This window comes from Mustelus asterias, chromosome 7, assembly GCF_964213995.1.
Source record: "Mustelus asterias chromosome 7, sMusAst1.hap1.1, whole genome shotgun sequence".
Classification (NCBI taxonomy): domain Eukaryota; kingdom Metazoa; phylum Chordata; class Chondrichthyes; order Carcharhiniformes; family Triakidae; genus Mustelus; species Mustelus asterias.
Window position 1 is genome coordinate 20653624 of NC_135807.1, and position 24963 is coordinate 20678586.

General features: G+C 41.5%; 1 protein-coding gene across 10 annotated transcripts in view; it reads right to left on the reverse strand.

Annotated features, from left to right (window-relative positions):
- The window catches only part of LOC144495599 (focal adhesion kinase 1), a 528227-nt gene that overhangs the window by 362938 nt on the left and 140326 nt on the right, over nucleotides 1–24963 (reverse strand). For all 10 annotated transcript variants that reach the window (XM_078215780.1, XM_078215781.1, XM_078215776.1 and 7 more), the window contains exon 2: nucleotides 6220–6246. The gene's annotated coding sequence lies outside the window, so the exon portion shown is untranslated. The remainder of the gene's footprint in view (nucleotides 1–6219; nucleotides 6247–24963) is intronic.

Below are 24963 nucleotides of genomic sequence, written 5' to 3' on the forward strand. Positions count from 1 at the left end.
GACATTTTCTTTCTTTGGACTCATGGTGAACAATCACTGAAACAACTATATGATGACATCAACAAGTTCCATCCCACCATCAGACTCACCATGGACTACTCTCCGGAATCGGTTGCATTCTTGGACACATGCATCTCCATTAAGGACGGTCACCTCAGCACCTCACTGTACCGCAAGCCCACGGATAACCTCACGATGCTCCACTTCTCCAGCTGCCACCCTAAACATGTTAAAGAAGCCATCCCCTACGGACAAGCCCTCCGTATACACAGGATCTGCTCGGATGAGGAGAATCACACCAGACACCTCCAGACGCTGAAAGATGCCCTCATAAGAACAGGATATGGCGCTCGACACATCGATCGACAGTTCCGACGCGCCACAGCGAAATACCGCACCGACCTCCTCAGAAGACAAACGTGGGACCGGTGGACAGAGTACCCTTCGTCGTCCAGTACTTCCCCAGAGCGGAGAAGCTACGACATCTCCTCCGGAGCCTTCAACATGTCATTGATGAAGACGAACATCTCGCCAAGACCATCCCCACACCCCCACTTCTTGCCTTCAAACAACCGCACAACCTCAAACAGACCACTGTCCGCAGCAAACTACCCAGCCTTCAGGAGAACAGTGACCACGACACCACACAACCCTGCCACAGCAAGCGCTGCAAGACGTGCCGGATCATCGGCACGGATGCCATCATCTCACGTGAGAACACCATCCACCAGGTACACGGTACATACTCTTGCGACTCGGCCAACATTGTCTACCTGATACGCTGCAGGAAAGGACGTCCCGAGGCATGGTACATTGGGGAAACCATGCAGATGCTACGACAACGGATGAATGAACACCGCTCGACAATCTCCAGCAAGACTGTTCTCTTCCTGTTGGGGAGCACTTCAGCGGTCACGGGCATTCGGCCTCTGATATTCGGGTAAGCGTTCTCCAAGGCGGCCTTCACGACACACGACAGCGCAGAGTCGCTGAGCAGAGACTGATAGCCAGGTTCCGCACACATGAGGACGGCCTCAACCGGGATCCTGGATTCATGTCACACTATCTGTAACCCCCACAAATTGCCTGGACTTGCAAAATCTCACTGGCTGTCCTGTCTGGAGACAATACACATCTCTTGAACCTGTGCTTAATACACTCTCCACTCACATTGTCTGTACCTTTAAGACTTGATTAGCTGTAAAGACTTGCATTCCAATCATTATTCTGTAAATTGAGTTTGTGTCTTTATATGCCCTGTTTGCTGTTTAAGAGCAGATCTCCCAGTCACCTGACGAAGGAGCAGCGCTCTGAAAGCTAGTGGCGTTTGGTACCAAATAAACCTGTTGGACTTTAACCTGGCGTTGTTAGACTCCTTACTGTGTTTACCCCAGTCCAACACCGGCATTTCCACATCAAGGAGAAATACAGCCAGTGAAGAGGTGGGAATTACTGTTGTTGGGTTGGGTTTGGAGGTGGGGGGAGGGTGGGCGGTGCAAGGTGATTCAAATTGATATTTGACAGGATGGTTGACAGCCAGAGGATAGATTGAAACTGGAAATGCACCCAAGAGGACAGGCTTTAATTGTAATAATCAGAGGTGGTGGTGGTCAAAATTGGGGAGTTCGGCTTTTTTCTATATCTGTATTTTTCATCGGGTTTTAGTTCTTGCATTGCCAGGGCTGATGAAGGCTGGTGGTTGGGAAGTATTATCAAGGCCTACCTGAACTGCAGGAGAAATATTAGCTCAGAGAGGATATGCTGGAGGGCCTAAATTTTACCTAGCTGGCAGGCACCAAATTGCACACTTGCAAAGTTAATGACTTCCCAATAGTATAACTCATACCAAATTGACTGAGGATCTACAACAGATGTCAGTTTGGGAATCTGTCATTTTCAGCACAGACCTTTTGCCGGTGAAATAGAAAGTTGGCAATTTAATGTTTTTTCTCGTATATTCTTACGATTAATCTGGTTTCTTTTAAACGACAAATTGTAACACAAAAGAGTTTGGAGCTTAGATGGAAGCTTACTGATCATGTTACAGTATTCTGAATAATACTTAAGTCAGCAACAACTCCTATTTATAAAGTACCTTTAACCTGAGACCAAATTCAGACAGGGTGACCACTTTGCAGAACATCCTCTCCAAGTCCTCAGGCATAACCCTAACCTTTCAATTGCTTGCCACTTTAATTGCGTTTAGTGGTTAGCAGGCGGCATGGTAGCACAGTGGTTAGCACTGCTGCTTCACAGCTCCAGGGAACTGGGTTCGAATCCCAGCTCAGGTCACTGTCTGTGTGGAGTTTGCACATTCTCCGTGTCTGCGTGGGTTTCCTCCGGGTGCTCCTGTTTCCTCCCACAGTCCAAAGGTGTGCGGGCTAGGTAGATTGGCCATTCTAAATTGCCCCTTAGTGTCCCGGGATGCATAGGTTAGAGTAAATATGTAGGGATATGGGGATAGGGCCTGGGTGGGATTGTGGTTGGTGCAGACCCGATGGGCCGAATGGCCTCTTTCTGCACTGTAGGATTCTATGGATTAATTCACCACTTCATTCTCACACTCTCATTCCTGTCCTCAGCCTTCTATAAATGTTCCAATGAAGCTTAATCCAAGATAGAGCAAACGGAATGTCATCTTCCAATTCGGCAATTAAAAGCCTTCTAGACTCAACATTGAATCCAACAACTTCAGACCATAAATTCTGCCCTCAATTCTGATTTGTTTATTTTTCCAATTGCCAATCTATTCTTGATTCCATGTTTTTGCTTTCAAACAGTTCCTTATTCAGCTATTAACACTCACTCTAGATTAATATTTTATTTCTTTACTACAACTATTCCCATTCCCTTTGCGTTTAGTTTCATGACATTTTAGCTATTTAATCTCTCCCACTCTCTACCCTATTCCAGATCTTCCCTTTTGTTCTTCCTCTCCCTCCCCCTTTCAAGAGCATACAACCCATTACATTTCTAACTCCCTTCAGGTCTGGAAGAGTCACATTCAATTTGAAACATTAAACCCTTTTCTCTCTCCACAGATGCTGCCAGACCTGTTGAGTATTTCCAGCACTTCGCTTTTATTAAATCACATCTGTAAGCCAAATATTTCACCTCGCAAATATGACAAAAGAAAGACTCTGGAATACGTTGAACACTTCTGATACCTGATGGGCACCTCTCTCAGAAGACGAGCATTGACAAGATGATCAAATAGCAGATCAGTTGCGCCAGCTCAGCCTCCTGATAGCGAGTGGTGGCCAACAAAGTCAACAGGATTCCTAGTGCACAGAGCATGGAAGGAAGCCATTCAGCCCAATAAAGCAGCCATCCAACCTAACCTTACTTTCCAGCTTTTCGTCTGTAACCTTGTAGGTTAAGGCACTTGATTTGATTTTAATTTGATTTATTATTGTGGCATGTATTAGTATAGAGTGAAAAGTATTGTTTCTTGCGCGCTACACAGATAAAATATACCATACATAGAGAAGAAAAGGAGAGGGTGCAGAATGTAGTGTTACAGTCATAGCTAGGGTGTAGTAAAAGATCAACTTAATGCAAGGTAAGTCCATTCAAAAGTCAGATGGCAGCAGGGAAGAAGGCGTTCTGGAGTTAGTTGGTGCATGTCCTCAGACTTTTGTATCTGTTTCCCGGCAGAAGAAAGTGGAAGAGAGTATGTCTGGGGTGCGTGGGATCCTTAATTATGCTGGCTGCTTTTCCGAGGCACTTAACTACATTTTAAATATTATGAGGGCTCTGCATCCCCTTAATTTAAATCTACGCGCCCATGTTACAGATTTTCCCCCCTGCCCCCTCAACCAAGGGGAATAGGACCTTGTTATTCACTTTATCTAGACTTCTTATAATTTTATACACTTCAATTTGGTCTCTCCTCTGCCTCTACAAATTACTACAATTCACCAGTCCATGTAACATCCTTGTAAAACAGAAGAGCATGAGAAAATTTCATCAGTAACATCTCCGCTGCATCCTCGAAAGTCTTTGGGAGGACCATCGACCTAACACATGTGTCTTTCTTGAAACCAGCTCCACTAGGGTTCAGGAAAAACTCTTACATCAATTTCTTTGGACTTATCACCGCGTCCAGATCGCCAAAAAGCATCTCCCTGATCAGGTCCGGTTTACTTAATCTCAAATGGCTTGCATTCCAGGGGAAGGCAAAGAAAACACTTCCAGGACACTTTGAAGCTCTCCTTGAAGCACAGCTGCATTGACATTAATAACTGAGAGAAACTTGCACCCAATCATTCAAAATGGCAACAACTTGTCCATCAAACTGCACCGCGCCTGAAGTCACAACATCAAGTTTAAAGTTTAGTGTCACAAGTAGGCTTACATTATCACTGCAATGAAGTTACTGTGAAAATTCCCTAGTCGCCACACACTGGCACCTGTTCGGGTACACTGAGGGAGAATTTAGCAGGGCCAATGCATCTCACCAGCACGTCTTTCAGAGAGAGGGGAAACCTATGCAGACATGGGGAGAAAGTGCAGACCCCGCAAAGAGAGTGACACAAGCCAGGAATTAAACCCGGGTCCCTGGTGCTGTGAGGCAGCAGTGCTAACCACCGTGCGACTACAATTATGAGGCAGAAAAGGAAACAAAGGGAAGCAAATCCTGCACTCCAGACATCCTGCCCCATGCAACCAAAGGTTTGTTTAGACCAAGTATCCAGGCTACATACCACTATTCAAGTACTGCTCACTTCTTGTCAATTTCCTCTCTGGCATTCCATGCAGTTGAAAAGATTTCCCTTGACAAAGAATAGCAAGGCTACTAAACATATTAATAAACCTCAAATTTCCTCCGTATCATATCCTTCATCCTGTAAAGTGATGACTTCACCACTGTTCAAAGGAAGTTTACATCCTTCATAAACTTCCTTTATTTATTCCATGAAATAATCATTACACTAGAGACTGGCTTCAACAGAGTGGCTCCTCCATTTAATTATCTGGTAGGAAACGATTTTGCATTTTCTCTTTTCTCACACAAACATCCAAATACGGTAATCTCTTGTTTGCATTATTATTTCTCCAAAGTAACGGTGTCATCAAGCTCCTTTACCAGTCTTCACACTGCAGATTCAACAGCTTGTAAACAACAAGTGTCAGAGAGATTTACAGCCTAGGAGGGGACAATTTGGCTGTGCGTCTGTGCCACCTCTTTCCTTGAATCAAGATTCAAGTGTGACCTCAGATCACAATATTAACTTCACCGTGAAGTCAAACATTCAAATTTAAAATGTCCTCTTCATGGAATTTCTCCTTTTATTTCAATGGCTGCCATCTTACTTTCTTTTCATACCCTCCATGCAGAACACAGACAGTATAGTGTGACAGGCAAATGTGACAGACAACTGTAAAGATCAGAAAATCCATGCCAAGTATCACCTTTTTTTTTAAAAAAAGACCATCTGTAGATAGTCTAAAACAAAGACTGTGAAATTTTCAACTACTCTGAACAATAACAAAAACAATAAATAGTGGATGTCATTTCTTACCATACCAAAATATCAAGTGTCAATTCCGCTTAGTGTTAGAGTCAGAGGTTTACAGCATGGAAACAGGCCCTTTGGCCCAACTTGTCCATGCCACCCCTTTTTTTTAAACCACTAAGCTAGTCTCAATTGCCCGTGTTTGGCCCATGTCCCTCCACAGCCATTTTACCCATGTAACTTTCTAAACGCTTTTTAAAAGACAAAATTGTACCCACCTCTACTACTATCTCTGGCAGCTTGTTCCATTCACTCACCACCATCTGTGTGAAAAAGTGTCCCTCTGGACCTTTTTGTATCTCTCCCCTCTCACCTTAAACCTATGCCCTCTAGTCTTACAGTCCCCTATTTTTGGGAAAAGATATTGACTTTCTAGCTGATCTATGTCCCTCACTATTTTATAGACCTGTATAAAAGCACCCCTAAGCCCCCTACGCTGCAGAGAAAAAAGTTCCAGTCTATCCAGCCTCTCCTTCTAACTCAAACCATCAAGTCCTGGTAGCAACCCAGTAAACCTTTTCTGCACTCTTTCTAGTGTTGTATCAGAGTGAGTGACAGTAATACAATTTCAGGTGGTGAATTTATAGTAGCAATACTTTACCTATGTGAAGTAGTGCATGCAATAATAATTTTTATTTATATTCCAGTAACAACATAGAATCCAAAACTCGTATCAGAAGATAAAATAATGCACACTCACCTGTCGGATGATGTGTACTGGAAAGATCTGTAAGAAAGAAAACATGAAATGTATTACTTTTGGCACGCGTGTTTCATATTTGTGCTCTATGGCATTGCTGGGCTTCTTCATAACACACAAAGCAGAAACTGAATAATTATTAATGCACAGTTGAAGGGGAAGTAGTTAAGAGTATAGAATCCTCTAACACAAGCAATTGTTGAAGTTTGGTCCTTCATTTTCATTGAAGTGGATAAAAAGGTAATGGAGAAAGAGCAGATGCGGCTCAAAGAAATAAAAAGATAGATCTGCCGATGATTCTGTTCTAACTTTCTATTCAAACTATTCAGTCACACAACTGCATATTTCATATCCAACCACTGATAGAACATTAAGTTCCACAAAAACAAAGACACGACTCTAAACTCTAATTAATTCTATGTTTTTCTAATATCAAAGTGACAGTACTTATTATAACCAGAAAATAAGAAAAAAGAAAATACTTGCATTTATATAGCACTTATTACATCCTCACCCCAAAGCATTTCACAGCCAATCAAGTACTTTTGAAATTTAATACTGGAAAACACAGCCATCAATTTGAACATATCAAGATCCCACAAATTAAGTAAGTTATCAGATAATAAGAACATAAGCAGCAGCAGCAGGCCACACAGTTCCTTGAGCCTCTCGGCCATTCATTATGATCATGGCCAACTTTTGACTGCAACTCTTCTTTCACACCCAAACATCATGATGCTTAATCCCTTTAAAATTCAAAAATATATCGATTTCAGCCTCAAATATAGAATCCCCACAGTGCAGGAGGAGGCCATTTGGCCCATTGAGACTGCACCAACTCTCTGACGGAGCAGAGAAGGGCGGCACGGTGGCACAGTGGTTCGCACTGCTGCCTGACAGCACCAGGGGCCTGGGTTCAATTCCCGGCTAGGGTCACCGTCTATGCAGAGTCTGTACGTTCTCCCCGTGTCTGCTTGAGTTTCCTCCGGGTGCTCTGGTTTCCTCCCACAGTCCGAAAGACCTGCTGGTTAGGTTCATTGGCCATGCTAAATTCTGCCTCAGTATACCGAAACAGGCGCCAGAATGTGGCAATTAGGGGATTTTCACAGTAACTTCATCACAATGTTAATGTAAGCCTACTTGTGACACTGATATATAAACTTTAAACTCTTACCCAGACCCTATCCCCATAGCCCCACGTATTTATCCTGCCAATACCCCTAACCTTCACATATTGGGATACTAAGAGGCAATTTAGTTTGGTCAATCAACCTAACCCACAAATTCTTGGACTGTGGGAGGAAAGCAGAGCACCCGGAGGAAACCTACGCAGACAAAGGGAAACATGCAAACTCCACACAGTCACCAAAGGCCAGAATTGAATCAGGGTCTCTGGCACTGTGAGACCACTGTGCTGCAGCAATTAAGCATCCATAGCCCTCTGGGGTACAGAATTCCAAAGATATATGTCAGAGTGAAATAAAAATTCTCTCCATCACAGACCAAAACAGCTAACCCTTATCCTGAGAATATACACATAATTCTAGACAGGGAAACAGCATCTATCATGTCAAATTCTCTCAGAATCTTGTATGTGTCAATGAGACCATCTCTCAGGTATTCTGAACTCCAGGTTATAGGTCCATTCTATTCAACCACTCTTCAGAGGACAATACCCTCTTCCCAGGAATTAATCTAGTGAACTTTTATCATGCACACTCTTAAGTATATTCTTCCTTTGGTATGGAGACCAAAACTGCACACAGTATTTAAGGTGCTGCCTCACCAAAGCCCTGTACAAGTACAGCACGACGTCCTTCTTGCCCATTCAATTAACATCTCTTTTGCAAACTCTTTGTCTTTGTAACACCTTAGTCTCCCACCTAACTTTGTATCAGCAGCAAACAAATTACACTGGGTCCCTTCATCCAAATAGATTATAATTAGGAGGCCGCAGCATTAACCTTTCCGATACCAAATATTAATGGCTTGCCAATCTAAAGATTACCTATTTATTGCCACTCTGTTTGCATCCTTCAACCAATCCTCTCCCCGTACTAATATATTACCCCCAATCCCATAAACCTGTATCTTGTGCAACAACCTTTTGTGTGGTATCCTCTCAAACATGTTTTGAAATATATTACATGCAGCATGCAGCACAGTGGTTAGCACTACTGTCTCTCAATGCCCTGGACCCGGGTTGGGTCACTGTCTGTGCAGAGTCTGTACATTCTCCCTGTGTCTGCGTGGATTTCCTCCGGTGCTCCGGTTTCCCCTCTCGGTCCGAAAGACGTGCTGGTTAGGTGCGTTGGCCATGCTAAATTCTCCCTCGATGTACACCAAACAATGTGGCGACTAGAGGATTTTCACAGTAACCTCATTGCACTGTTAATGTAAACCTACTTGTGACACTAATAAATAAAACTTCAAACTTAAATCCACTGATTCCTCTTTATCAATGTGGCTCATCACATCCTCAAAAAGAACTATTCGATTTTTCAAACATAATTTCCCTTTCATAGAACCATGCTGGGTCTGTCTAATCACATTCTAATTTTCTACATGCTCTGCTACCACTTACTCAATAATGGATTCCAGCATTTTCCAAATAACTGTCAGGCTAGCTAGCTTGTTGTTCCCTGTTTTGTCTCTCGCTCCTTTCTTGAATAGCGGATTTGTTACCTTACAATCCACTGCTCCAATATTCAGGGAACGTCGGAAGTCCACAACCAGTCCAACCATGCAGCCACCTCCTTTTAGAACCAGGGGATATGTGAGCTTTTAGTCCCATTAATTTCTCTGGTATTTTTCCTTTACTAATATTAATCACCTTGAATGATTATCACTTTCATTAGATTCTGTTTCCCACGACTTCTGTTATCTCCTTTAGTAGTGTTGGTTGAGGATGAATATTGACCAAGATACTGATGCGCGATTAAATCACACGGGAGTCTAGATTACCCGGGAAATAAAGGCTTTTATTAATAACAAGAATGGAGCCACTATATACAATACAATCCCAGACTAAAGGATCACCAGGCAGTGCGGTGACCTTTATACTTCCCCAGGTAGGCGGAGCCAACTGGAGTGTACCACAGGACAATATCAACAGGTAGAACAGCCCAACCCTAACTCCAACAGTAACATATCTACAAACACCCATAGTGCTGACCAACCATGGCTCAGCACTCCTAGTGGTAACCCACTATGGTTCACCACAGATACTGAGAGAGCATGCCTGCTCTTCCTCAATTAATGATACAGATTCCTTTATGCTTATCCAAGAGGGCATGTAGGGTCTTGATTCAACACTTCATCCAAAAGCACTTGCAGCAATGTAGCACTCCCTCAATATTGCACTGAAGTTGTCAACACAGATTATGTAATCAAATCCTTTAAACAGAAGCTCATGGGTTGACGGTAAGAGCATTTCACTGATCTAAAGGAAGGGCTTATGTGGAACACAACTATGGTATTGACTTGGAGTAATTGAAAATTGTACCAATATTAACCTTTAACCATCATTTGGCAAGTATGATTCTTAAATTATGACTTATAATAAGTACAAATCAGATAGAATTGTTTCAGAATTTATATTTGGGATTCATTGAATAATTTAAGACATGTAATGTACATGTTTGGGATGAGTGATAGGTGACTTTGGACCCATGGAATAACCTAAATTTTCCTCACTTCAAGTCTGGGTTTGTTGGAGATGAATTGATAAAGATTAATAGACATGATTATTTAACAGCTGCATCTTTATCATATCATACAACTGCCAGGAAGGTACCAGGTACCTGGAACAGTGGACATTTTTCAACTTTCTATGCTGATGTTCCGGTGTTGAGCCACACAACAATTCTAAGACTCTTCTGCACTGTTGGGAATCTATGATTCTATGACAGTGATCAGAACTTACTACGAACTGATCCTTGTAGCATCAGTAAGTAGAGAGTTGCCAGTCTCATGTTTGAGAGAACACAGATAATTTGATTTATTTTTGTCACATGTATTGTTATACAGCGAAAAGTATTGTATCTTGCGTGCTACAGACAAAAGGCATACTGTTCATAGAGTACAGATGGAAGGAGGAAAGAAGTGGGTGCAGAATATAGTGTTACAGTCATAGCTAGGGTGTAGAGAAAGGTCAACGTAACATAAGGTAGGTCCATTCAAAAGTCTGATGGCAGTAGTGAAGAAGCTGTTCTTGAGTCAGTTGGTACATGATCTCAGACTTTTGTATCTTTTTCCAGACAAGGTGGTGGTGGAAGAGTGTATATCCAGGGAGCATGGAGTCCTCGAGTGTGCCGGCTACTTTTGAGGCAGCGGGAAGTGTAGACAAAGTCAATGGGTGGGAGGCTGGTTTGCATGATGGACTGGTCTACGTTCACAACCATTAGTAGTTTCTTGCGGTTTGGTCAGAGCAGGAGCCATACCAAGCTGTGATAGATCTGGAAAGGATGCTTTCAATGGTGCATCTGTAAAAATTGGTGAGAGTTGTAACGGACATACCAAATTTCCTTAGCCTCCTGAGAAAGTAGGGGTATTGGTGGGCTTTCTTAACTGCAGCATCGGCGTGGAGGGACCACGGCAGGTTGTTGGTAATCTGGACACTTAGGAACTATAAAGGGAGTACTGGGTGAAATCAGGATATAAAAGGGGAACGAGATTTATACTGTGGTCCTTGAGAGATTATAATGTTAACTTAGATGCCCTTACTTTACTTTCTTTTTCTTTAAGCTTCAAGGGTCTCTATAGGGATCTTGACAGTGGAAGTGATTCTCTGCCTGAATAGAACAAAGAACAAAGAAAATTACAGCACAGGAACAGGCCCTTCGGGTCTCCGAGCCTGCACCAACCATGCTGTCCAACTTAACAAAAAACCCCTACCCTTCCGGGGACCAGGTCCCTCTATTCCCATCCTAAGCATGTATTTGTCAAGACGCCCCTTAAAAGTTGCTATCGTATCTGCTTCCACTACCTGCCCCGGCAATGAGTTCCAGACACGCACCACCCTCTGTATACAAATCCTGCCTCGTACATCTCCTTTAAGCCTTGCCCCTCGCACCTTAAACCTATGCCCCCTAGTAATTGACTCTTCCACCCTGAGAAAAAGCTTCTGACTATCCACTCTGTCCATGCCTCTCATAATCTTGTAGACTTCTATCAGGTCGCCCCTCAACCTCCGTCGTTCCAGTGAGAACAAGCCAAGATTCTGCAACCTCTCCTCATAGCTAATGCCCTCCATACCAGGCAACATCCTAGTAAATCTTTTCTGTACCCTCTCCAAAGCCTCCACATCATTCTGGTAGTGTGGCGACCAGAATTGAACACTATATTCCAAGTGCGGCCTCACTAAAGTTCTATAAAGCTGCAACATGACTTACCAGTTTTTAAACTCAATGCCCCGGCCGATGAAGGCAAGCATGCCGTATGCCTTCTTGACTACCTCCTCCACCTGCATTGCCACTTTCAGTGACCTGTGTACCTGTACACCCAGATCCCTCTGCCTATCAATACTCTTAAGGGTTCTGCCATTTACTGTATATTTCCTATCTGTATTAGACCTTCCAAAATGCATTACCTCACATTTGTCCAGATTAAACTCCATCTGCCACCTCTTTGCCCAAGTCTCCAACCGATCTATACCCTGCTGTATCCTCTCATGTTCCTCATCGCTATACGCAAATCCACCAACCTTTGTGTCATCAGCAAACTTACTAATCAATCCAGTTACATTTTCCTGCAAATCATTTATATATATTACAAACAGCAAAGGTCCCAGCACTGATCCCTGAGGAACGTCACTTGTCACAGTTTTCCATTCAGAAACGCACCCTTCCCCTGCTACCCTTTGACTTCTTTGACCGAGCCAGCTTTGTATCCATCTTGCCAGCTCACCTCTGATCCCATGCGACTTCACCTTCTGCACCAGTCTGCCATGAGGGACCTTGTCAAAGGCCTTACTGAAGTCCATGTGGACAACATCCGCTGCCCTACCCTCATCAATCATCTTCGTCACTTCCTCGAAAAACTCAAATCAAGTTAGTGAGACACGACCTCCCCTTCACAAAACCATGTTGCCTCTCATAATTTGTCCACTGATTTCAAAGTGGAAATAAATCCTGTCGCGAAGAATCCTCTCCGATAATTTCCCTACCACTGATGTGAGGCTCACCGGCCTATAATTACCTGGATTATTCTTGCTACCCTTCTTAAACAAAGGAACAACATTGGCTATTCTCCAATCCCCTGGGACCTCCCCTGTAAGAAGTTTAACAACACCAGGTTAAAGTCCAACAGGTTTATTTGGTAGCAAAAGCCACACAAGCTTTCGGAGCTCTAAGCCCCTTCTTCAGGTGAGTGGGAATTCTGTTCACAAACAGAGCTTATAAAGACACAGACTCAATTTACATGAATAATGGTTGGAATGCGAATACTTACAACTAATCAAGTCTTTAAGAAACAAAACAACGTGAGTTTTGTTGTTTTGTTTCTTAAAGACTTGATTAGTTGTAAGTATTCGCATTCCAACAATTATTCATGTAAATTGAGTCTGTGTCTTTATAAGCTCTGTTTGTGAACAGAATTCCCACTCACCTGAAGGGGCTTAGAGCTCCAAAAGCTTGTGTGGCTTTTGCTACCAAATAAACCTGTTGGACTTTAACCTGGTGTTGTTAAACTTCTTACTGTGTTTACCCCAGTCCAACGCCGGCATCTCCACATCATGACCTCCCCTGTAGCCAGTGAGGATACAAAGATTTCTCTCAAGGCCCCAGCAATTTCCTCCCTTGCCTCTCTCAATATTCTGGGGTATATCCCATCAGGCCCTGGGAATAGTTTCACATTGATCTATTTGGAAATAGGGAAACTCAAATCCCAAGTGAAACTTTCTTTCTTCCATCAAAGCGCAACTTCAGGAAAATTAGTTCAAACTAATACGGCAAAAATCTCACCAATTAACCAGGTACCACTTCTTTAGACTTTTTACTAATAGAATAGGAATCTTGAAAAACTATATAATCAATTTCCCAAAAAAAGTTAGTGAAGGGCATTTAGGAGTGAGCAATAAATGTTGGCCTTACCAGTAGCACACACATTCCATAAAAATTTTTAAACAGATACAAGGATGGAAAATAACAGTTAAAATCAAGGAGTTGAAAAACAAAACTGATCGCAGGGGTGAAGGTGGTATCGTAAAAATCTACAGCATTTCAGCTCAGTTTTCAGTCACGATATCAATTAGAACCGTTTTTCCTCCAGGTAATTTTGCTATTTATATACTTTGGAGCACTACGACTGTACACTAATAGAACATAGAATTTTCCACGAAATGTCCTTTTCACTCCAGCCTTTGAGACTGATGCCAGATGGACTGCATACTTTTCTTATGGGTTCACAATTCCACAGCGCATCATATGGATGAGGCCACGCTCAAACCTGAACAGTGGCAATTAAGACAAAGACAGGAAGTGGAATTGTGCACGATGTCCAATAAAAAAAACCAATGGTTAGAAAACTCCAAGGAGCAAATTAATTTTCTTTTTTGCGATTGTGGCTCACCTTTAAAGGATACAAATATCAGATGCAGGAGAGATTTGTATTCTTAATGATAGCTCCTAAGGTCAACATTGATACTATTTATATGCACTGTGTCATTCTTAACCACATCTTCAACTCCATTTTGACTATAAAATTCTTGATTTCGTCTCCAGGCATTCTCAAGGTCAGGTCTTGAAAATTCCCTGATAGTCTGCTGCAATAGTGTTTATATACAACTTAAAGAATAAGATAAAATTAGATTTTAAGCACAATATTAAATGAAAGTACACATGACATACATCACAATGGAAAAAAAACGGTATAAATATTTTATAATCAGCATTCCTGTTGAAAATGTTTCCTTCCCTATAACAACGTGCAAACATCTGGATGTGTGACATCCACTGGGACCATGAAGTAATGGCTTCCATATATAACTGCTTAACTTTCTCTTAACTAGCGGTACCATCAGACTACCATTCAAACATTAACATGGATGAGTCAGAATTTCTCTTAGTGGAACACAGGAAAACAAAAGTTATCCATTCTGGCTCTCACTGAAAACTTTGCTCACTGGTCTGTGGCGTCATCACATCAAAATGAATCAGTATTCACGGATGGTGTTCTGTTTGACCGGTAAATGAATAGCAATCTCCAAATCTATCTAACACAAGACCACTTAGCTCCTGCACCAGTGAAAACCTCTTCCACATCTTTGTTACTCCAAGACTCTGTTTCTTTCACACTCTCCTTGTTGCTTCCTACCTTTTGCTTCCAATAAATTTTAAATTCACTTTTTCAGAAATAAATAAGTCAACTGCCTCCAAAACGGCAACTTCCATTAGTCTTCAATTTTCTCTGCCCGCCGATGCTCTTACTGAGATCCACTGGTCCTTCCATTCAACCAGTGATGGTTGTGATTTCAGCCATTTAAGGACAATCTCTGAAACTGCCCAAAAACCCTCATTCTCTATTTATCTTCTACTCCCTTAAAAGTCATCTCTTCCAGCAAGTCTTGGGTCAGCTGCCAGGGTCAGTATTACTGTTTTAACTTTCTGCTCAAATATTTTTCGATCTTTTTAAATGGGCTATAAAAATGAAAATATTTGTTACCAAGCAGTTTGCAAATCATACAATATATGTTAAAAATGCTTCCCCACAGACTGGGTAGAGGCATAACTTGTTGCAACATTAAACAAGACGAGGAGAATAGAAATCACATTCCATACCGTTAGCTGTTTCAGTCATATGAGCAGTTGGTGTGCTGCAATTTTTAAAAAATAAATTTACAGCATGTGGGCACTGCTGGCTAGGCAGCATTTATTGCCCATCCCTTGTTGCCCTTCAGGAGGTGTTGGTGAGCTGCCTTATGGAACCACTGCAGTCCCCAAGTTGTAGAATTACCCACAGTGCTGTTCAGGAGCGAGTACTAGGATTTTGATCCAGTAACAGTGAAGGAACAGCGATATATTTCCAAGTCAGAGGGGAACCTTCAGGTGGTGGCGAACCCACGTATCTGCTGCCCTTGTCCTTCTAGATGGTAGCGGTCGTGGGTTTGGAAGATGCTGCCTAAGGAAACTTGGTGAATTCCTGGAGTGCATCTTGTAGATGGTACACATGGCTGCCACTCTTCCGAGTATCATTATCTCAAGCACCACACAGTTTTATAGCACACTTTGTCACTCATTTCTCAAAAAAACACTGCTGAAGTTTTTTTTTTGCCTTTTCTAACATTTATCCACTTACCTTTTAAAAGCTGTCACTATTTCCAGGGCATTTTATGCCTTTTTTATTCTTTCATGGGATGTGGGCGTTGCTGGCTGAGCCAGCATTTATTGTCCATATGCAACTTCCCTTGAGAATGTGGTGGTGAGTCACTGCAATTCACAGTGCCAGGATTTTGACTCAGCCACAGTGAAGAACATCAAAACAGTCTTTTGTCTATCGCGCTCATTACCGGAGTGTCTGTCCAGTTTCATTCCTTTTTTTTTGTGGAAGTTGGATACAAGCAAGTAGCTTGCTTGGAGGGCATTCAGTCTGGAGAAACAATTAGCCTCAACCAGATAAGGATGAAGATTTCCTTTCTTAAAGGACATTAGAGAACCAAATGGGCTTTTAGGACAGTTGCCAATGGCTTCATGGTAACCTTCACTGAGACTTATAGCTTTTAATTCCAGATTTATTATTGAATTTAAATTCCATCAATTGCATGAGATTTGAACTCATGGCAAGGGAGCATTATGTGGAGATGCCGGCGTTGGACTGGGGTAAGCACAGTAAGAAGTCTCACAACACCAGGTTAAAGTACAACAGGTTTATTTGGTAGCAAATACCATAAGCTTTCGGAGCACAGCTCCTTAAGAGAGCATTAGCCTGGGCTTCTGAAGTACCAGCCCAGTAACACTACTATGTCACCAGCTCACCCCGCATTAACCATCTGCATACAAACAATGTCCTTCTGTCTCTTGGTAATGATCTTAAATATATGCTCTCTGGTGGAAATGCAGTAATTCCTCACTCTATGCTGATTCAAGTAACTTTATTTTGCTCGAAAGCCCCGGAGAGAAAAAGGAGCACATACTCCTTTAAAGTAACAACATTCATGAGATGCACACGGGCGTTGATGGTCATCTGACTTCTGAATTCTCCACAAAGCCGAAAATTTTGTATGTCGGGGCAGGAGGAAAAAAAACACTCATTCCACCCAAGAGCATTCTACCCAAGAGCATTCTACACAAAATTTATTTCATGGACAGAACACAGGCATTTTAACAAAGGTAATATTTGCCTCCATGGGAGATTATTTTGGAAGAGTTCCAATTTCCAGTATTTCAAATTGTATAGTGTTTTTTTTCTGGGTGAGAAACCTCCAAAACAACATAACTCCGGTTTTACCATCAATTCCTCTGGGAATCTGATTTGCTTAAAGTCATTCTGCTTAAAGTTGTGATTTCAGAGAAGGAAACTCAGATTTTAAATGAGAAATTATTGTACCTTTTCCCAATTCATCTTAACTTATCACAAAGCTAAAACAAATTCAAATAATGACCAAGAATCAGCCTGGGCTTCTGCCCCTAAATTCTATCCGCTGAATCTTTCTGGAAAGCATACATTACTAGCTGTCAGGCAGAAATAAGATCAGGCTGGGATGTGATGTGATGGTTTCACTTATGAAATACAAAATCATTAATTAAGCGGATTCATGAGGGGAAAGTCGTGCTTGACGAACATGTTGGATTTTTATGAAGATGTGACTAGGGCGGTTGATGGAGGAGAACCGGTGGATGCGGTGTTTTTGGATTTCCAAAAGGCGTTTGATAAGGTGCCCCATAAAAGGCTGCTGAAGAAGATTAGGGCACACGGAGTTGGGGGTAGTGTGTTAAAGTGGATTGGGGACTGGCTATCCGACAGGAAGCAAAGAGTCGGAATAAATGGGTGTTTTTCCGGTTGGAGGAAGGTAACTAGTGGCGTGCCGCAGGGATCGGTACTCGGGCCGCAACTATTTACCATTTATATAGATAATCTGGAGGAGGGGACGGAGTGTAGGGTAACGAAGTTTGCAGACGACACAAAGATAAGTGGAAAAGTGAATCGTGTGGAGGACGGAGAAGATCTGCAGAGAGATTTGGACAGGCTGAGTGCGTGGGCGAGGATATGGCAAATGGAGTATAACGTTGAGAAATGCGAGGTTATACACTTGAGGAAATAATAACAAATGGGATTACTATCTCAATGGAAACAAATTAAAACATGCTACCGTGCAAAGGGACCTGGGGGTCCTTGTGCATGAGACGCAAAAGCCCAGTCTGCAGGTACAACAGGTGATCAAGAAGGCAAATGGGATGTTGGCCTATATCGCGAGGGGGATAGAATATAAAAGCAGGGATGTACAGGGCATTGGTGAGGCCGCAGCTGGAATACTGTGTGCAGTATTGGTCCCCTTATATGAGGAAGGATATATTGGCATTGGAGGGAGTGCAGAGAAGGTTCACCAGGTTGATACCGGAGATGAGGGGTTTGGATTATGAGGAGAGGCTGAGGAGATTGGGTTTGTACTCGTTGGAGTTTAGAAGGATGAGGGGGGATCTTATGGAGACTTATAAGATAATGCGGGGGCTGGATAGGGTGGAGGCGGAGAGATTCTTTCCACTTAGTAAGGAAGTTAAAACTAGAGGACACAGCCTCAAAATAAAGGGGGGTCGGTTTAAGACAGAGTTGAGGAGGAACTTCTTCTCCCAGAGGGTGGTGAATCTCTGGAATTCTCTGCCCACTGAGGTGGTGGAGGCTACCTCGCTGAATATGTTTAAAGCGCGGATGGATGGATTCCTGATTGGTAAGGGAATTAAGGGTTATGGGGATCAGGCGGGTAAGTGGTACTGATCCACGTCAGATCAGCCATGATCTTATTGAATGGCGGGGCAGGCTCGAGGGGCTAGATGGCCTACTCCTGCTCCTATTTCTTATGTTCTTATTAAGTCTTACAACAATCACTTACATCAGGTGCAGAGAAGTCCCAATTAAGAATCAGCACCTTCACAAAAGGAGGAAGGAAAAAACAAGGGACTGGAGTGAAAACAATTGCCAGTTTGCCGGAATCTACTCATTATACTTGGAAATGTTTTAATAAATAGCTGGTAGCAAAATCAGAGCAGCAATTCTACAATCATCACCAACAGAATCTCTCAGTGCACAAGAGGCCCTTCAGCCCATCTAGTCTGCACCGAAATGAGAGAAAAACTTGACCTGTCTACCTAATCCCATTTACCAGCACTTGGCCCATAGCCTTGAATGTTATGACATGCTCATCCAGCTACTTTTTAAAGAATATGAGGCAACCCCCCCTCCATCACCCTCGCATGCAGTGTCACCACCCTCGAGATAAAAAGGTTTTTCCTTACATCCCCCTTAACATCTGGCTCCTTACCTTGAATTCTGTCCCCTCGTGACTGACCCTGTCCATGCCCCTCATAATCTTGTACATCTCAAATCATGTCATCCCTCAGTCTTCTCTGCTCGAAACGAAAACAACCCAAGCCTATCCAACCTCTCTTCATAACTGAAATGTTCCATTTCATGCAACACCCTAGTGAATCATCTCTGCACCCACTCCAGTGCAATCACATCCTTCCTAAAATGTGGCAACCAGAACTGCGCACAGTACTTCAGCTGTGGCCTCAAAGTTCTATACAACTCCATGATCTCCCGTTTTTGTAATCTACGTCTCGACTTATAAATGTGGAGATGCCGGCGTTGGACTGGGGTGAACACAGTAAGAGTTTTAACAACACCAATGGTATTTGCTACCAAATAAACCTGTTGGACTTTAACCTGGTGTTGTTAAAGCTCTTACTGTCTCGACTTATAAAGGCAGGTGCTCCATATGCCTTTTTCACCACCATACTTGCTAGTTACATGCTGTTCATTGAATACTTTCTTGTCAAAATACTCCTTCCAAAATGCATCACCTCACACTTTTCAGCATTAAATTCCATCTGCCATTTATCTGCCCATTTAACCATTCCGTCTGTATCTTCTTGTAGCCCAAAACACACAACTTCACTGTTAACCACCCAGCCAATCTCTGTGTTATCCCTAAACTTACTAATCCTACCCCCATACAGTTATCTATGTCGTTTACATAAATGATTAATAATAGGGGACCCAGCACAGATCCCTGCAGAATGCCACTGGACACTGGTTTCCAGTCACTGAAGCAGCCTTCTGTCATCACCATCCATTTCCTACAACTAAGCTAATTTTCAAATTATGGGCATTTGCCTTCTTTATAAGTGTCAAAGGCATTGCTGAAATCCATATAAACTACATCAACTGCACTACCCTCATCGACACACTTGGTTACCTCCTCAAAAAATTCAATCAAATTTGTGAGGGATGACCTCCCTCTGATAAGTAGAAAGTAAAGTCGAGAAAATTAGTGGAAATTCCTTGTTATTTTTAAAGAAAATTTAATGAACATAAAATCATTACTCTTTTCCCCCATTGTCACAGTGCCCACGTTTCCCTTGCTTCTGGACATGCCAGTGATGACAATAATGAATGAGTGCCTTTCATAGCGTGGAAGGGGGGCTCTGGGTTAGTGAGCAGAACCACAGGCAGATTCTTAAGTTAAGCAACAGCTGAGGAGGAGGGAGTTAAAGTGATTCATATCTAACAAGATCTGTTGACGGTTTATTCATATGTGAATGCATTAACAAGAGTGACATGAATATAATATGATTTTAAGTATTTAGTATCTTTATATCAAGATACTGAATGATGTATTTTAACAAATTAAAAGTAATTTTAATATATTTGCTCACCTCAGTCAGAAATGCGAATGTTGCAGATCTGGTAATATAAGTTCAGAAGTTCATACCTGAGTAAGCAGGAATACAATCGTTTCAAGTTTTAGGGACAGAGGATGAAACATAATTATGTTCAAACAATGAAGTTTCTCTTGTCCAGGCACAGAAATGTGTCAGTCTTAGGGCCCAAGACTGATGCTATCTCTGATTTGGTAATGTGCTGTTGGGAAAATAGTCAGGTGGTGACCTCCTTAGAGACATAGCAACAAGGAAGTGGACCATACCAAGGGGTAAAGATCCAGTAATAGAAACAGACAAATAGAACATCACTATGTCAGGTAGCGTATCGTAACTGACTGAGGTAATCTATCATGGTTTGGACTGATATATTAATATGAAATGAAATCAAATTAAGCTGGTTCGGAGGAGTATCTGAGATAAGCAGAAAGTATAATTGTATTGTATTTTGGCTCAATGCTTTAGATCTTTGAGGGGGGCTTTGTGGCACTTGTCTGCGCCACCTAGCCATTCCTTCAGCCGTAGGTTATTGTTCTGTTTTGTCTTGTTTGGTTATTTTATGTTTTAATACATTTTTAGTATGTCTTAAGCTGAGATTTTGCCTTTGCGAGTTTTAATTTTGAAAGAATACTTTAGGTTTTTCTAAAAATCCGACCACCAATGAAATTCCTCACTACAGGAATTCCTTAAACTGGAAGCAGGAGTAGGCCATTTGGCCCTTCGAGCCTGCTCCGCTTATTTATTTTGATCGTGGCTGATCAGCAAATTCAATATCCTGATCCTTCCCCCTATCCCTTGACCCCTTTAGCCTCGAGAGCTTTCCACAGTTTATTAACTGTATGGTTTCTAGTTAGTTAGGTAGCCACCCTGCAGAAGGCCGGAGCTATAAACTTTCGTGCAAGTAAAAACTAAATTTTTATTAAAATACCAAAAACAATTTTTATATTTTTTCTTTTAAAATAGGGAAAATACTTGAAACAGGATGTTTAGTGATTATCATTTTAGCTAATGATTATAGGAGTAGAATAGTTAATATCATGCTTTCCACCAATTGTTAAATTAAAAATTGTTCCTGGTTATCTTTTTCTCAGTAAGAAGTTTAACAACACCAGGTTAAAGTCCAACAGGTTTATTTGGTAGCAAAAGCCACACAAGCTTTCGAAGCTCTAAGCCCCTTCTTCAGGTGAGTGGGAATTCTGTTCACAAACAGAGTTTATAAAGACACAGACTCAATTTACATGAATAATGGTTGGAATGCGAATACTTACAACTAATCAAGTCTTTAAGAAACAAAACAATGGGAGTGGAGAGAGCATCAAGACAGGCTAAAAAGATGTGTATTGTCTCCAGACAAGACAGCCAGTGAAACTCTGCAGGTCCACGCAACTGTGGGCGTTACAAATAGTGTGACATGAACCCAATATCCCGGTTGAGGCCGTCCGCGTGTGTGCGGAACTTGGCTATCAGTTTCTGCTCAGCGACTCTGCGCTGTCGTGTGTCGCGAAGGCTGCCTTGGAGAACGCTTACCCGAATATCAGAGGCCGAATGCCCGTGACCGTAACCTGTTGGACTTTAACCTGGTGTTGTTAAACTTCTTACTGTGTTTACCCCAGTCCAACGCCGGCATCTCCACATCATGTCTTTTTCTCCCCAGCCAACTATCTCCAGTTTCCACCATAAGACATTTGGAAGGTGCAGTCTCGCGATGACATTGTTTCATAGTGGGTTGGTATTCTGAAAAACTTGAGATAAAAATTGTCCAGAAGAGATTCTTCCCCAGTTCTGATGTCAAACAATCAGCCAAAATTTCAGAAAGAATGTTCAATATTATATTCACTGGAAAAACATTGATTTCTTAGAAAGTTTTAATACACAATATCTACTTTACTAGTTAGCATGACAACTGCCCTGATAGGCTCCAAACATTGCCGATTTAGTTATCCAGTGCTTAAAATGAGCAGGAGGAACTGCTAAGGGCCAAGGTTGTGAAGTAACCTCGTGTTTCTTCATTCCAGACTGGAAATGGTCCAAATTTATTTTTCTGACAAATACTCAATTAAACAATCTTTGTACACCTTTATTCTCAAAATGTTTGAAAGTGATGGCTCGCCTAAACCCCAGATAAGAAATAGTTATCTTTCTTTTCCAGATTTAGTTCCACTTCTCAACAGCTGAATCTTTTGCTGCAAAATGTAGTTTAAAAAAAATCAGAATTTATATTAAATATCAGTTTTCCAGATTAGCAACAAACCTCAAAATTATCTATCTACGTTCTTGCTTCATAAGAATACTGCCATCTGGCACAGCTCTCCGTGCTGTACAAACTAAACTGTCAGCAGTGACACTGGCAGCAGCTGGCTTCCCTTTCTGCTTCTGAAATGCAAACAAAATACACTTGCCTCATTAAATCTCAAGGGATATGAAAATGAACAGGTAACCCAGAGAGAAATAAAGTAAATTTTTTGACAAAACAGCCTCTGCACAAAAATCACCCAAAGACTGAAAATGCTGTTTCCCCCATGCCTCATCATTCTGCATACCATACTTAAAGTAATTAAAAATTTAACTTTGGCTCCTTTGAATGCCTGTCATTTTATGAACATAGAACTTCAGCTGAACCCAAGTTTCTGCTCATGCAATGGAGATACAAACTGCTCATCTAATGTTTAAATATTAAGTGGCATTCCTCAACCTATTAGGCATATGCAAGAAGAAATATAAAAGGGGGCGATAATCTGAGAAAACTCCAAGCAAAGCCCATATGCCAAACAGCAGGCAACAGATTTCAGCATTATGAATGGTCCTCATTGAGTGGATCTGTCAAAATGTATTTAATTTTAGAAATGTCATCAACAATTAAAAATAGAATTCCTGCACATGGCAAGGAGAAATATTTATTTGTTACCAGCCTACATTCCAACAGTAACACCAAGTCCTCAAAAAAGCAAAAATTATCTTCACAATCCTTGTTCTAGGGACTCGGGTTAATGCTCTGGGGCACAGGTTCAAACCCCACCACAGCAGCTGGTGTAATTTAAATTCATGGTTAGCAATGCTGCCTCACAGCGCCAGGGACCCAGGTTCGATTCCCAGCTTTGGTCACTGTCAGTGCGGTGTCTGCACGTTCTCCTCGTGTCTGCGTGGGTTTCCTCCAGGTACTCCGGTTTCCTCCCACAATCCAAAAGACGTGTTGGTTAGGTACATTGAGGGAGAATTTAGCATGGCCAATGTACCCAAACAGGTGCCGGAGTGTGGTGACTAGTGAATTTTCACACTAACTTAATTGCAGTATTAATGTAAGTCTACTTGTGACATGAATAAAAAACTTTAAAAATCTGGAATATAAATTTAGTCTCAATAAAGGTGCCCAGAAAACTACCATTGATTGCCATAAAAGCACATCATGTTCCTTTAGGAAAGGAAATCTGACAACCTTACCTAGGCTGACCTACATCTGACTCCAGACCAACAGCCATGTGGTTGACTCTTGATTGGCTTCTAAAATGGCCGAGCAAACTACTCTGTTCAAGGGCAATTCGGATTAGGCAATAAATGCTGCCTTGCAAGTGATGCCCATATCCCATACAAGAATAAAGATGCAAAACACATGCATGTTGGTACAATTTGATTAACTGCAACATAAAGTTAACATGACCAGCTTAAATAAATGATCCATTCCAAGTAAAGCCTTGTAAATATTTAAGGCATAAATCTCATTCTGATCAGCAGAGAGGCTGATCAAAATTCCAGATACAACTGTTTATGTTTATTCATTACTGTCACAAGTAGACTTACCTTAACACTGCAAATGAAGTTACTATGAAAATCCCCTGATCGCCACACTCCAGTACCTGTTCAGGTACACTGAGGGAGAATTTAGGATGGCCAATGCACCTAACCAGCATGAAGCCTAATTTCAATTAAAACTGCAAAATCTCTAGCCTATCTTTTACAGCTTAAATTTTAGATGGAGCAGAATAGCGAGCTTAAAATTAAATGTGCTGTTTTCTGAAAGAAATTCAGTTGTACTTACAAAATAAAAAAAACCACACAAATATTTTCTAGGACAATATACATTCCTGTAGGTGTTATCTCACTAGTGTTCTGAGGCAAGTTAGCACATGTTAACTGAATTAGGATTACTCTTCTTTCAAATGCTGAATGTACACAAAAGCACAACGGCGAGAAATACATTTTCTCAAGAGCCAAACTATTTTAAATCATTTCATGATATTAATGCATGCTATTTTCCTTCAGAATCTTTATACAGCAGAAATGCCAGAACAGTATGTTTCAGTTAGGGAATATCTTTAATTGTTAAAAATACACAGTCCTTTCACATTACAGTCATTACAAACTGTTAAGATCAGTGGTGGGAGTGAAATTTCAAAAGATTCCATATGCCTGATCAGTGCTTTAATATATTGGAAGTAATGTTTGATATCAAGTGTAAAATATAAACACAAAACCTAACAAATTCAGAAATTTCTGAAGTGCAAAATCCATGAAAAATCAATTGTTTGACATGTGGAAAGGTCTCTTGTGTGTGATCAAGTTAGAGAAATGGTATAATAGCTGAGAATTTATTAGGTTGCCCTTGTTTCAACTGATCATTTCCTCATCACTTTAATGGCATGGGCAACATGAAACAGAGGTACTTCTATTTTAAGATCTTCAAAGTGTTGGTGAAATTATTCTGAAAAAAATTAAGATTTTGGACATTTTCTCATTTGAAACAGTTTATAGTGTACAAATTAAAGATTTGTACTTCTGATAATTATGCTCAATATCTTTTGTTTCTATTAATTAAATAGGATACAATAAATTTGAATATTTTTGCTTCAACCATGAGATAAGCCTGATGTGTTCCAGC